Source organism: Canis lupus, chromosome 6 (assembly GCF_011100685.1).
Source record: "Canis lupus familiaris isolate Mischka breed German Shepherd chromosome 6, alternate assembly UU_Cfam_GSD_1.0, whole genome shotgun sequence".
Taxonomy (NCBI): domain Eukaryota; kingdom Metazoa; phylum Chordata; class Mammalia; order Carnivora; family Canidae; genus Canis; species Canis lupus.
Window position 1 is genome coordinate 6,752,208 of NC_049227.1, and position 14,280 is coordinate 6,766,487.

The 14,280-nt window shown below is 44.2% G+C and overlaps 1 protein-coding gene across 3 annotated transcripts in view; it reads right to left on the reverse strand.

Annotated features, from left to right (window-relative positions):
- Positions 1 to 560: 560 nt before the first annotated feature.
- Positions 561 to 14,280, reverse strand: part of FKBP6 (FKBP prolyl isomerase family member 6 (inactive)) — a 32,203-nt gene continuing 18,483 nt past the window's right edge. Inside the window, exon 9 of one of the 3 annotated variants that reach the window (XM_038539124.1) lies at positions 561 to 4,250. The gene's annotated coding sequence lies outside the window, so the exon portion shown is untranslated. Of the gene's footprint in view, positions 4,251 to 5,559; positions 6,351 to 14,280 lie in introns of those variants that run through there. The other 2 variants (XM_038539123.1, XM_038539125.1) reach the window with 2 other exon arrangements.

Consider the following 14,280-nt stretch of genomic DNA (forward strand, 5'->3'; position numbering starts at 1 on the left):
AGTGTCGACAATACCCTTGAAGAAAGGTGGCCAGGAACGCAGGCAAGGGTCAGGGAGGGTGAAGAGGGAGGACACAGGGTCCATAAAAGGATCCTATGGCCATGTGGATGCTGCAGGAAGGCCTGAAAAAGCTGTGGAGTAAAGACGGTAAGGGTCAGGGGTCGGGAGCAGAACCCAGGAGAGGGCACTTTCGGCCTCAGCCTGCAGGGGAGACACTGGCCTGTCTGCTGGGAGTCAGGATCCAGCCCTGGGGGAGCCAAGTGCTAGAGGATTGGTAGCTCCAAGATTTGTCCTGGATTCATCCCATAGCAGCAGCTCCCCACAGAAGGGAGGATACAAGGGAGCCCCAACCCCAATGCTCAGGCATTTCCTTATTGGGTACATTGGAAAGAACTGCTCTGGCTCTAGAAAAGAAACCCCAGTTCTGGCTCCTGCTGATCCAACTGGTCTTTTTTTTTTTTTTTTTTTTTCCAACTGGTCTTAATGAATGGCTGTCCCTCTACCCCACCTACTGACTTTACAAGTTTAGTTGAATTCACACAATTAATTTATACTGGATCTTGCAAGGACAGGAAAAGGTTTTATTTATTTACAACAGAAACATGTGTAACATAATTCTCTCTCTAAAACAGAAAACCCTATAAAATAAACAAAGTAATCTCTATTTGTATTTACCCAGGGACATTAACAGCCGGAAAGGGGGCTGGGACTGGGAGAAAAGCCAAGGACTAATTCCATTTAAAAAAAGAAAAAAAAAAAAACTGCCTTTAAAAAAATAGCATTTTTCTACTTGTCAGTAGCTACACTTTCCCCTACTCTGTGTATGAAAACGTGAAACAGAAAACAGCACCTGTGAAAACACATTTCAGCAGCGTCAGTCAGAGATGAGGCAACGGCCCAGGGCTGTGGAATTCCAGCTCCAACTTCCAGGCGTGTCCCCACAATAGCATGCACTGGGGAGTTCTTTCCAGAAAGCCCCCTAGCCCCACTGACAGAGAACTCCAGCAGCCTGGCCGCTCTTGTCTGTAGTTTAGCTGAAGAATCTAGGATCAAACACAGCAGTTAGAAACATACCAGGACACAGCTGCCCAATGTAGAGCAATCATAATCTGGATGTTCCATATGTGCCTGCAGCCACAGGTTAGAGCACCAGAGCCAGCCCTGGGTCTGCAATGATGACCCTAGGAGAGTTTGGGGGACAGATCCCATGGTTGTGCAGCCCCTACTGGGTGGGTTCTGGGTTAACATGGTGGCCCTGAAACTTCAAATCAATAATACAGGACAGTCTCAGAAGATCAGAACAGAAAGGATTCTAAGATCATCCAGCTCAACTTCATTTTTCAGAGGAGGCCTCAAAAGACTAATTTTTGAATGCAGGTAGAGCTTTACTTATTGGATTTCTCAACTGTTCCCCAAGGAGTGACACTTCCTTAGCCATTTACAGATGGGAAAAAAGCCGATAGAGAAGCAGCTGCTTTTTAACCAGCGACCACAAACACCTGTCGTACACACTGGGGTGGCACAACCCACTCGGAATGCAACCAAACCAGGAGCCGGGACAAACCTTTCACGGGCAGCTCCATGGTACACCTGGCATCACACTGCCAGACAGACAACACACACACTGATGTGGAGAAATGGTGTGGTAGTTTATCCAGCACCAGGGGACTACAGTTCAATCCTTGAGTACCACCACACCTCCACTCTGTGCTCCTTCGTTTCCTCATCTTTACAATGTGCACAACAATACCTCCCAAAACTGCTGCAAGGTGAGTGTGAAGGTCATCTGAAGGAGGGCACCTGATGGATGCTACAGTAACAACCTACTGATGGTTCTGCAGTCTCTGCCTGCCTAGCACCCCTCCTCCCTGATTCCCTGGAGCCAAACACTGGTCCTAGAGCCGCAAAATGCTGGTACACGAAGGGCTGGGAGGCTGGTGGGCATTCCCAGCAATGGAGAATGCAGATGATGTGCGAGTACAAACATTTCATTCCCTTCAGGCAGAACAGCAGTTTCTGAGAGGAGGAGAAACTTGCCTGTGCCATTCCTCTCAATGCCCAGGCTCCGCCCCCCTGCACCCCCCCCCCCCCAGCAGCAGCAGGAGGTGGGTACAGTCCAGGGCGGGAGGAGGAAGGTTAATAAGGCTTCCTCCTCAAGCTGTGTATGTTGTTTCTCATTTAAATCTACAGAATGCTTTTTGTCGCTATAAATACTATGGCACTCCAGTGGTTAAGCCTTTGTTGGCTGGCCTTTATTACAAAGTACAGAAAAATATGGTGCCAGTAAAATTCAACTTATAAATCTTAAAGTCACCACTCCGATGGAACTCATTTTTAGTGGGATAAATAAAACACAAAAATAGAAGTACTATAAAAAAATAAGCAGGCCATGGGGGTACAGAATGATACAGGTTTTTAACATGAGGTAACGCAAAGATCTCTCTGAGGGGCCAATTTAAGGAGATGGAACTCCATGAACAGGCAGGAGAAGGGCTTTCCAGGCTATAGAATACTGACACAAAGGCCAGGAGTCAGAAACATGATTAGAGCAAATGAGAAACCTCAGAAAGCCAGTGTGGCTTGGGTGGAGTGCACAAGGGGAGGAAAGGTAGACCACGACACTGGAGTGGCAGCAAGGTGCCAAGTCACTGGGGCCACAGAAGCATCAGGCAGGACTTTTAGGTTTTACTTTGAGCACATTGGGAAGCCATCAGAGGTTCTGAGCAGAGAAAACAACTTTTTAAGAAAAGAAAGGTTATTCTAGCTGTTTTGTGGGGAAGAGATGGTAGGGGCATAAGAACAGCCCTGAGGAGAAAGCAGTCCCTTCTCACCTGGGCTCTCAGCCTGCTCTGTCCAACACACCAAGGTGGCAGCTGCAAGGCAGTGCCAGGTTCCTGGTATGGGCCTTTGGAGACTGGCAGCTTCACTTTCTGTTGGGCAGCATCTCACATCCCATTTATTCCTCCATGAACCCAAGCTGCCATGCAAGTGCAACCATTCTAAGGCCATTGTACTGGACAGGCCACATGTGGGCTCCAGTCAACAGTCCATTCCTATGCCTGACTATAATGAGGCCCCCTGCCCATGGCCACCGATGTGGGAAGCATTTGCTGTACTCTCCTAGGCATCTAGACAAGGAGAGGATGGGGGAATGACCACACAGGACGCATGAGGGCAGAAACATCAAAAGCACTTTCCTGTCCAAACCCAAGCAAAGTCCTGGAGAAACAGCATGCTGGCAATAATATCTTAAGGATCTCTGATGCAATCACACTGAGAAATGTCCATTCCTGGGACCAAAGCCAATTTGATAATCCCTCTGATCACTTGCAACTTCTACCCAGCTCAGGGCCCAGCAGGCCTTGCAATGTTCAGGCCCAGAACCTACTGGTGAATCAAGACAGAGCTCAAACCCTAGAGTCAGTCAGGGGAGAGGGAAACTCATCGGAGCACCCATGGAGCATATCTAGTCATTCCACTACTAATGCTGTTAGTTATACAAACAAGCAAGAATCATTCTATCGTTAAAGTGAAGGAGTTAATTTACCCGGTATAGATGTGAGCCCTTTGTTCCAGGTATCAGAGGTGGCATTTTAAGTCCATAAACAGAAATTTTGGTACAAAATCTTATTTACTTTATTTAAAATAAAATCTTAGAAAACAAAAATCTACATCCAAGTGGAGCTCGAACCCACAACCCTGCAACCAAGAGTTGCACACTACTGACCAAGCCAGTCAGGCATTTAGTACAACTATTTAGATATTTGAATACAAAATAAAGATCTAGATCCCTACTTCAAGTTAAGGATGGAAATAAACTACCAATAGTTTTAAAACTCTAAACATAAAAAAGAACTCTAAAACTACTAGAAGGACACAGATGTTTCTTGTAAGTTGTGAGAAATGTAAATAAACAATAAGCAAATGAGGAGATACTTCCCAAGTAATCAAGGAAATACAAAATTCAAACACCAGAAAGGTTGGATGAGGCCCCTCCCACAGGTAACTGCACTCCCTGAGCTCTAGTCCACAGGAACAGGAGCACCTGTGGACCGGTGCCTGGAGCCTGGGTAAAGCTGGCCACCTTAGCCCACCTGGCTGGGGAGCCCTTCCTATCCACAAGTCCACAAGGTTGTGCTCAGGCTCATTGTACCCCTCTTCACGGGGGTCTCGGGCTCTCCGTTTGCTTTCTTCTCAAGTCCAGAAGTCCCCTGCACTCTTCCCTCTCAGGCATCAAGCTGCCTATTAACCTGGGAGGAGGAGTAAATTTAGTTCCCTTTTACTTCAAACTCTCCTCAGTTTCAAGGTCTTTCATTACACAATGTCCCGGAGATGAGCTTTCTCTGGGAAGGAACCATTCTTTGTGCACAAGAACCTCTACTGTTCTCCCAAAGCAGCCAATTAAAAATGCACAATATTTCTATCCCTGCCACATCAAAGATTCAATATTATAGAAACCATAACAGCAGGTCAAAGGGTAAAAAAAAAAAAAAAAAAAAAAAAAAGCTTATCTTTGTGACAGGAAGGCGTTTGATACCAGTTCCTCCTGATAAAAGCTTTTAATAAAAACATTTCCTTAACATGGTAAAAAGACTATCTCAACCAAAAGTCTGCATCACACTTAAGAGCTAAGAGTGGCTGGTCCAGCACAGCCATGAGAGACGTGGATGTGCAGCACTGTCACCCAGCACTAGCCTACATGCTTAGATGGGCTCTGGGTAAAATAAGAAATGTACCTGGTAGAAATATTTGGATACAATGATCATATATATACCTAGAATATCCAGGGAAGCAACTAACCAACTAATGTAACTTACTGACAGAATTATGAAAAAAACTAAAAAACTCACAAAGGTGTTTGGTTACACAGAAATAGCAATATTTATAGAAAGGACACTTGACTCTGTAAACATGTGAAAAGATGTTTAGGGACAGGCTAATACTAATAACAAGATTTCCTCTCAGATGTACCAAACTGGCAAAGATTAAACAGTATAAATGATAGAAAAGCTATGGGACATAAGCTCTCAAATGCTACCAGAGGGTCTGTAAATTGGTACAGCCACTTAGGAGATCAATTCAGCAATACCCAGTTCAGCTGAAGAAATACAGATCACAACTCAAGAACACATTTACTAAGTGTCACAGAAACTCAGGTGTGGGGGCCATAAGTACAGTACACCTCCTGTTACTATTAAGAATTTTACAATACTCTCCTAGGATGGAATGCAACTCACCATTTTTTTAAAAAATGAGATGGTAGTTGAGTGCTAACTTGGTGATCACCCAATGTATTTAAGTTTTATTTAACTCATCTCTATGCCCAATGTGGGGCTTGAACTCATGACGCCAAGATCAAGAGTCACATGCTGTTCCAACTGAGTTAGCCAGGCACTCCCCCAAAATGTACTTAAACACATTATTGTACAAAATATAGGATACTATTTGTAGGGATTCTATTTGCATATATACCCACAAATATTTACAAAAATATTCTCAAATATTCACAAAAAACCCTTTAGGAAGGATACATATAAAAACATCAACAGTGGTTATCTGTCAGTGGGGGGGTGAGCTTGGGGACTGGGAGCTTTTACTTCAACTCTCCTCCTTTTTTTTTTTTTTTAAACTGTAAGCATGTAGCATTTTAATAATTTAAATACTGACAAAAAGTTGTAGGGTAGGGTGGGTAGAGGAAACTGAACCTAGAATGCTGATAACTGTCAGGTGGATAATGCATACGTGGGCAGATCAGCACGCCATCTTTTCCTACCTTCAGGTTTGAAAACCTCCATAAGAAAAAGCTTAATAATAATCAAGTGAAAAAACAAAAACATGTTTCAAGGGATCCCTGGGTGGCGCAGTGGTTTGGCGCCTGCCTTTGGCCCAGGGCGCGATCCTGGAGACCCGGGATCGAGTCCCACGTCGGGCTCCCGGTGCATGGAGCCTGCTTCTCCCTTTGCCTGTGTCTCTGCCTCTCTCTCTCTCTCTCTGTGTGACTATCATAAATAAATAAAAATTAAAAAAAAAAACAACGTTTCAATCTAGTCCATGTTCTGTGAAATGACTTTAGACATAAATCCTATGATTAATGTTCCCTCAGGGAGTAGACATTCCCAGGAGCACTGATGGTAGAGACAATTGCCAAGATCAGACATTGGGATTTTAGGAGGTTCAGTTAGTTGAATTTTCAAATTGCAACCAATAAAAAGTAATACTTTAGTATAAATTAACAGGTATCAAAATGGAAAAGTTCACATTTTGCAAATCCAATTCCCTTAGGATCCTGAGGTGTAGACAGAGAAAAAGGTCATCAGGTCTCCACGGCTCAAGGAAAGAGAAGCCGAGACCTACAAAGACAAAAGCAGCCAGACTTAGGCAGAGAACACAGACCAAGTTCCAATAGGCAGTCTCCCACTGAATATATGAATACTGAACAAGTGGCTTCCGAGGAGAGCATACCCAGACCTGGGGAAAAGGCAGCCAATGTGAAATACAAACTCCAGCAAGGATATGATTGGTGTCCACAATAATTGCACATAATAGCGAGTAGTAATCAAAGAAGAGTGTGAAAGTGTAACAGAGAAGCCCAAGAAGTGATGTAATCCTGGAAGCCTGAGCCGGAGGCTGCAGAGCCCAGGATGTTGATGCTGGAGAGCGGAGTACAAAGCCCTGGGGCCGGGCAGGGTGAACAGCGTTCCCACGGAGTCAGATGCCAGCCCCGCCCTGTCTCCCAACCTTGTCCGTGGCACATCCCTCTAGGGCCACAACAGGGAACCAGAGTGAACAGTCAGCCTCAAGTGGCATCTGTGAGAAACGTTTGCAACAGTGGGTCTTTGAAAAATGGATGAAAGCTGTGGATCCCTCTTCAAAATCCCAGAAAATGCACAAACATTGTAAATAAAGGAGAAGATTCATAGACCCTCTCTACAGCCATTTTCTTAACTGGTTCTCTTTCTTGAAACACATTATTCAGGGATGCCTGGGTGGCTCAGCGGTTGAGTGTCTGCCTTTGGCTCAGGGTGTGATCCCAGATCCTGGGATCAAGTCCCACACCGGGCTCCCTGCATGGAGCCTGCTTCTCCCTCTGCCTGTGTCTGTCTCTCTCATGAATAAATACATAAAATCTTAAAAAAAAAACCCACATTATTCAGCCAATTGGAAGAAACTAGTCTGGCTATCTCAAGTAATTCCAGCTGAAGGAGAAGAATTTTAGAAGGAGCCCTAGCCCATTCATACTCTGCTATGTGATGTTCTGGCCTGTTTGATCCATCCCTCCTGCTCCTGTCACCCTATAGGCAGTGGTTCAAAGCAGACACTCAATGCTGGGCCCTCTTTTATCTGTCCCTCCCCAACTCGGCCCTGGTTCTCTGGCTCCACATTGATCCTATCATTGTCCAAGGTTGGCCTCCTCCAGTGGTCCTCTGGCTCAGCGACCTGCCCCTTCCCTTGGCTACATCCCTGTACTTCTTACTGCTGGCATGAGACAGGGGCCATTCAGTGGTGTTCCCTACCTGCTGGGAACCCTGTCAAGCTCTCTGAGTGGTCCCCCAAGCCTAGCTTTTCTAGGCTTAAACAGAACTAGAGAGCACCCCAGAGCCCTCCCCTCTGTGGGGGTGGCTAGGACCCAGAGCACAGCCCTGCTGTACTTCTCCAATGACAACTGTCAGAGCTTGTGACTGTCAGTTGAAGGCAGCAGGGCATATGGTCAAAGAGATAAAAAGTGCCACCCAACTGCCAGCTTCATTTCAAGACAAGATTTGTATTTAAAGATGCAATGGAAGCCCAGAGGTGTTAATGGACTTGGCTAGGGTCACAGCAAGGCAGGAAGATGGAGAAGCCACATTTTCCATTTCTTAACCCTGTTATGAATGGTAAAGGGCACTTCCATAATCATGGATTTTGAAAATTAGTAAAAGGAACCTAGTTGTCTCCTGAAATTTAATTAAGTAGCACTCAAAGATACCTTATCCACAAAAAACACAGAATCCACTGAAGTGAACCTTGGGAGGAGGCAGGTTTGGAGCCCATTACACCTGCCAAGACAGGATGTGAAGAGAAGTGAAGGGCCAAGAAGACTCTGCCAGGGGAAGTGCTTTCTCAGGAAGGGAATAATGAAAAGGTGCTAGCCTAAGTGGAGTTATTTATAGTTACACAACAAAGGGATGACTTCAATGATACCTCCTGAGCTGGGAGAAAAGGCATTTCACAGATATTCAAAAGATCAAGGGACTGTGTCTAACAGTTTGCTTGGAAAACGACATGGCCCTCATCTGACAACAAGAGAATGCCTGGCTGGCCCAGTTACCCTTGAGAAAATACAACTACATTTTGAGGGGAAAAAAAAGTAGAGATTCAGAGAAAGAAAATTTGAAGAACTAATAATATGTAAAATTACCAAAATACTTTTTTAAAAAAAGATTTTATTTATTTATTCCTGAGAGACACAGAGACACAGAGAGAGAGAGGCAAAGAGAGAGGCAGAGAGAGAAGCAGGCTCCATGCAGAGAGCCTGATGTGGGACTCCATCCTGGGACTCTGGGATCACGTCCTGGGCCAAAGGCAGATGCCAAACTGCTGAGCCACCCATGCGTCCCCCAAAATACCTTTAAACAAGTTATTGTTTGTTCAGGACTCAGAAGTGTCTTACTGGAGGCATGAAATACCTATCTACTCAAGAGTAGATTTGAGAATTTCTTCTTAATCTCTTTGGGAAGAGGGGGATCAAATAGATTCGTCATCTAGATCCAGTCACATACTGTGGGGAAAGGATGATTTGCTCCTAGGATTTTCCTGGCAACTCACCAACCTGGCCTGGACACAGGAAGACTATTTTGGAACAAGAGAACCCTTGACCCCTGAGGACACCTTCAGCTTCAGTGCTGGCACCAAGCTCTGTGGGGCCTGCTGCTTTAGTGCTCACTTCAGGCCAATTCTCTGAACCAGGACTAAATCCCAGAACTTCAGCTAATAAGAACATACTCTCTGTAGCATGGACTTTATTCCCACTGAAGCCTCCCAGGAGCTGCTCTGGCTTCCTGGAAAACATTTAAACTGTTTTCTTTTCTTCTTTCTTTCTTCCTTTCTTTCTTTGAGAGAGAGAGAGAGAGAGAGAGAGAGAGAGAGAGAGAGAGAAAACACACGCATGTACAAGTAGGGGCAGGAGCAGAGGGAGAGGGACAAGTAAACTTCACGCTATGTGTGGAGCCTGACTTGGGGCTCCATCTCCTGACTCCTAGACATCATGACCTGAGCTGAAATCAAGAGTTGGACACTTAACTGACTAAGCCACCTAGGTGCCCCAAGAAAACATTTAAAAAAAAAAAAAAGAAAAAAGCCTGTTAACTCTTTCCCTGAGGCTGCCCATGCAAAATGGCTCAATCATCTTAATTCTACAGCTCAAAGGCTTCAGCTTAAGTATGGAAAGCGGAGAAAAAGAAATTCCTAAACATCTAAGAGAGGGAGAAAAATCCAGGGGCACCCAGCGGTAACACTCCAAATGAAAAAAGCCGATGAATATACTTAAAGCTTCAGATATCATCTGAGGTTTAGATTTAGATTTCGGATCCAATGAAAATGGTCACAGTTGTTTATATGTAAGTACAAGGACCTCCATAGGGAAAGGGTCTTATTCTCTGAGCTTCATTCCTTCCCAAATCTGCGAAGTGGAAACGATAATTTCTCCCTCAGAAACACTGGGAAGATTAATTGGTTTGTGAGTATTATGAAGCACTACAGACATAGAATAATGCTCAGACCCTAGGAGAACTGTTGAAAAGCCTTTACCCTGAGCACTTCTGCTCACTCAGTTACAGACCTTGGCTTACTCTCTCAGGTCAAACATAAGCATAATATAAATTCCAAAAACCATACAGAAGCAGTGACGCACATAACTATATACATACTCAAAACAGCTGGAAGAACATATTTGAACTTATATAACATTTAATTAACATCCTTCACATAGAAAGGGATTCTTACAAATCAATAATAAAAAAGACCCAAGAGAAAAACAGGCAAAGGAGATCAACAGGCAGTTCCGCATAAAGAATATCGATGGCCGATAAAAACACAAAAAGCTGCTCAACTTCACTAGAAATTTGGGATATACAGATTAAGATGACATAGCACTTGTATCCACTATTTCAGGGGGGAAAATCCACCTGAGGAAAAATTGAAGCTGCAAAGCCCCTTCCAGTATTTAAGGATCCTAAAGCATTTGTTGGCTTCCACCCACTCAGCCTTAAGGAGAAGAAGGAGTGGGTACCCTGCCCAGGTGTAAGGACTGCCCAATTTTTCAACTGCTACCTTCTTAAATGTGAATAAGTAACCAAGAAAATACCAACTATTTGTGGAAAGTCTGCAACATGGAAAAGTGAAAAGTCAAATAGGCAGAAAAATAAACATTTCAGAGAACAAGAGAAAATGTACAAGAATGGTCCTTATCTCTTAGAGATACATAGGGAAATGGGAAATCCTGTGGATGAAATGATAGCATTACTGGGATCCATTTAAAATTAACCGTTGGGAGGAAATGTGTGGGTCAGAGATGGAAACGCTGGCTTTATGGTATAATTGTTAAAACTAACTGCTGAATACATGGGAGAATCCTATTCACTCTACTTGTCTGAGACTTTTCATAATAAAGTGATGGGGGGGGGAGTGGGATACTATGAAAAAAGGAAATTTGGAAAGATCTTCTGGTTTCAAATATTTGATTGCTGAAATGAATAAAGCCAACAAGGGAGAGTTGGAAAATGAGGTATGTTTTTCTGGAGGGTGAGAGAAGGTGGAGAGAAAATGTTAAAGAGACATAAAGGACATAGAGAATCCCTGCAGAAGGTCCAACACCCAATGAACAGGAGTCCCAGATCAAGAGGAGAGGGCAAAAAAGGGAGGAAAATGTAATTAAAGAAATCTGGGATTGCTCAGCTCTCAAGAAACTGAACCTCTAGAATTAAAGTACCTATATAAAGACTAAGCATCTGGGGGCACCTGGACACGCTGTGAAATTTTAGAGAAGGTAAAAACAAAGAAATATACTTTTGCCAACATCTGGAGTTGATGGTGAGGAGCTCTGAAAGGGGAGAGGGGTACTGTTAGAACAGCTGTTCGGGACAGGGCACCGGTAGGGGCGGGGAGCTGTGAGGGCTAGGTGTGGAAGGAGGCACAATCTGAGAGCAGAGATCTTTTAAGTGGGATCAGGCAGGCAACCTAATTAGGGGGTAAATCCTAATAGGGGGATAGTTTCTTTCTTTCTTTTTTTAAAGCTTTTATTTATTTATTAATGAGAGACACACAGAGAGAGGCAGAGACACAGGCAGAGGGAAAAGCAGGCTCCCTGCAGGGAGCCTGATGTGAGATTCGATCCCAGGACCCCAGGATCACCACCTGAGCCACCCAGGTGCCCTGGAGGGGATAATTTCTAATGAGGAAGGGAGCTTTTGACTAGGGGTAGCTCTAAGTGGGGAGGGGGTTGTTTTCATTCTAAAATATATATGCAACTATATGTAATCAAGTGTGAGTTGGACATTTATAAGGAAGTAAAAATTTTATCTCTTATATATCCAATTATTGGATGTTACTTGAGAATATCAGAACAAGGAAGTAAACCAAGAAAAGAGATCCAATAAATAATGGATTCAACCCAGGAGAAAAAAGAAATCCCAGAAGGGCAGTTATGCAGCAAGCCTATGGGATACTCTGTACAGACTGTTACATAAACGGGAGATTTCTAAGGGGGAGGTTCCTGAGAAGAAAGGAGAGTCACAGACTAAATGGTAGAACACAATTTCTGAAGAGGTAATGATAAAGGTTAATAGTTCAAGAAACAAAAACAAATGCAGTTTGAAATGGTAGAAAAAACAAAAGCTCTTAAAAAAAAGAAAGCACAGCATTGGCTTTTCAATTAGTAATATTCTCAGCATACAAGTGGATTATAGGAAATACTGTCTTTAGCTTATGAAATCAGAAACACCACTGTATTATTTTCATTACAATATTCTAACAAAGGGTAATAACAGTGACAGAACTATAAAGGAGCAAAAAAATGATATTGTATCATGTCACAACAGAAGTCGACCAATACAAGTCCAAAACTGACAAAAATCAAGAAATTGCAATGTAAACAGAACATTTAGCTCTTTGGGATGCAAAATATTTAGTTATGCAGAAGAATCCCCAAGAGAAACAGAAGTTAAAATCAGTTTCCTCTGGTAAATGCTTTTTTGTTTGTTTTTTAACTTGGTGGTTTGGGACAAAGGTCCGACTCTGCCTCTTTCACTTACTAGCTACACTACCTTGGCAAGTTAGCCTCATTTATGAATGGAGAGGACACCTATGTTATAGAGATGCTGAATTAATCCACATAAAACATGTAAGACGATGCCTGGCATGTAAAATACGTTTAATATTTTGATCAAAATTAAACTAAGAAAAAAATGAATAAATGGAAGCAACATTACCAAAAACAATCTGGAAGAAAAAGAAGACACATCAGAAGCCAACAACATTAAGATTATGCCTAGATAAGATGGCCATGAAGGGGAGTCCCCTCAGTCTATCCAACCTACCAGTTAACCTTGTAAACTAGGTTCTACCTCCTTTAGGAAGCCTTCCCCATCACTCCTGGTATGCACCAGGATCATCTTGGAACTCCCAGTTATGCGCTCCCCCAAGCTTCTCTTCTCTAGAACAGTTTTAGTCCCTTCTACCATTGCCCACAGGTCACCCTGTAGAGCATTTGGCATATGGTCCTCCTCCTCCGGCTAAATTCCCACCTAGCACTAGAATTCTCTTGACAGAAAGCACCCTCCCAGCAATTCCAGATGGGAGGCCTCATGCTCCTGCCTCCTTTCCATCCCTGCTTCTGCGTTTACCTCCAGGCTGTCTTTGCCTCTCCAATTCCTGCCACCTGCCAGACTTTGCCCTTCAAATGCTCCCTCCCCCTGCCCTCCTTTAGAGCCTGCTTAGCATGAGCTGGCTGGATCACATCTTGCCCCTCCTCTGATACCTACAGAGCACAGCCAACACTCCAAAGAAGACTGAAATGCTGGGGCAATACCTGATCCACGGCTCACCTCAGCTCTGGATTCCTTGTCTTTTCCCCACCCCTCACATCTGGGTCCAATGCTGCTGCTTCCCTCGCCTGTCTGCCTGCCAGAGCTTCTCTCTGATCAGGAGGCTCCCCCACATACCACTCCTCTTGTGTGCTCTAGGAGTCCACAGACCACCCCGGCCTCTCCAGGAGAGCATGCTCTGCAGACCAGAGCAGCAGGAGCGGGACTGGACTTCTCACATGCCACCAGCACCCACCATAGTGCTTGAGAACAGTCCATGTTCAAGAGGTCCTTGGAGCAGGAGTGAGGAATGAAAAAGGGCCGCCGGTGGCCTCTTCTTTGGCAGCTATGCCTCTCATTTGGTCCAATTTGAACCAACACCATTGCTCTGCAGCCAGGCCTCTCCCACTTCATTTCCCTCTGTGCTTTTTCTAAAGCTAAGCACAAGACTTCATAGGTCATTCCCACTAAAGTACTTTAAGGATGGCAACTACCAAAGGTAGAATGTAGCAGTTGGAAGGACCAGGAAGGTCACCTCATCACAGTCACCCACCTCAAAAAGGGCCTCTGGCGGCTCTGACTAGATAGACCCTAATGGAAACACCCCAGCTCCTAAGACTACTCATATTTCCTCAGAAGAGTGGAAAAGCCTGGCCCAGGAGCAGATGCTCACTACAAAGCATTCTTTAAAAAAAAAAAAAAAAAAATCAGTCAAAAGTAGTACCTTTTCTTTTTTTAGATTTTTTAAATTTATGAGAGAGAGAGAGAGAGAGAAAGAGAGAGAGACAGAGACACAGACAGGCAGAGGGAGAAGCAGGCTCCTTGCTGGGAGCCTGATGTGGGACTTGATCCCAGGTCTCCAGGATCAGGCCCTGGGCTGAAGGTGGCGCTAAACCGCTGAGCCACCTGGGGTGCCCAGTAGTACCTTTTCTGTGTGTGCTCTCCATATTGGAGGAACTTAATGACATGTAAGGTAAGACAATCAGTACATCTTTCATGTGAAGCCAAATTTTCTTTTCCTGTTAGAGGTCTGCTATACTGGTCCTGCCCTTTGGAAATGACAGGATAAAGTCACTTATTTTATGTCAACCATTTAAATAGCTGAAAATAGCTATAGTGCTCACTTTACATCTCTTTTCCAGACACAATAAAGTATGCAAGGGTTGCAGATGCTAGCATATTAGGACAGGAAGGGCACACTCAAACTCTAACTGAAGACCCA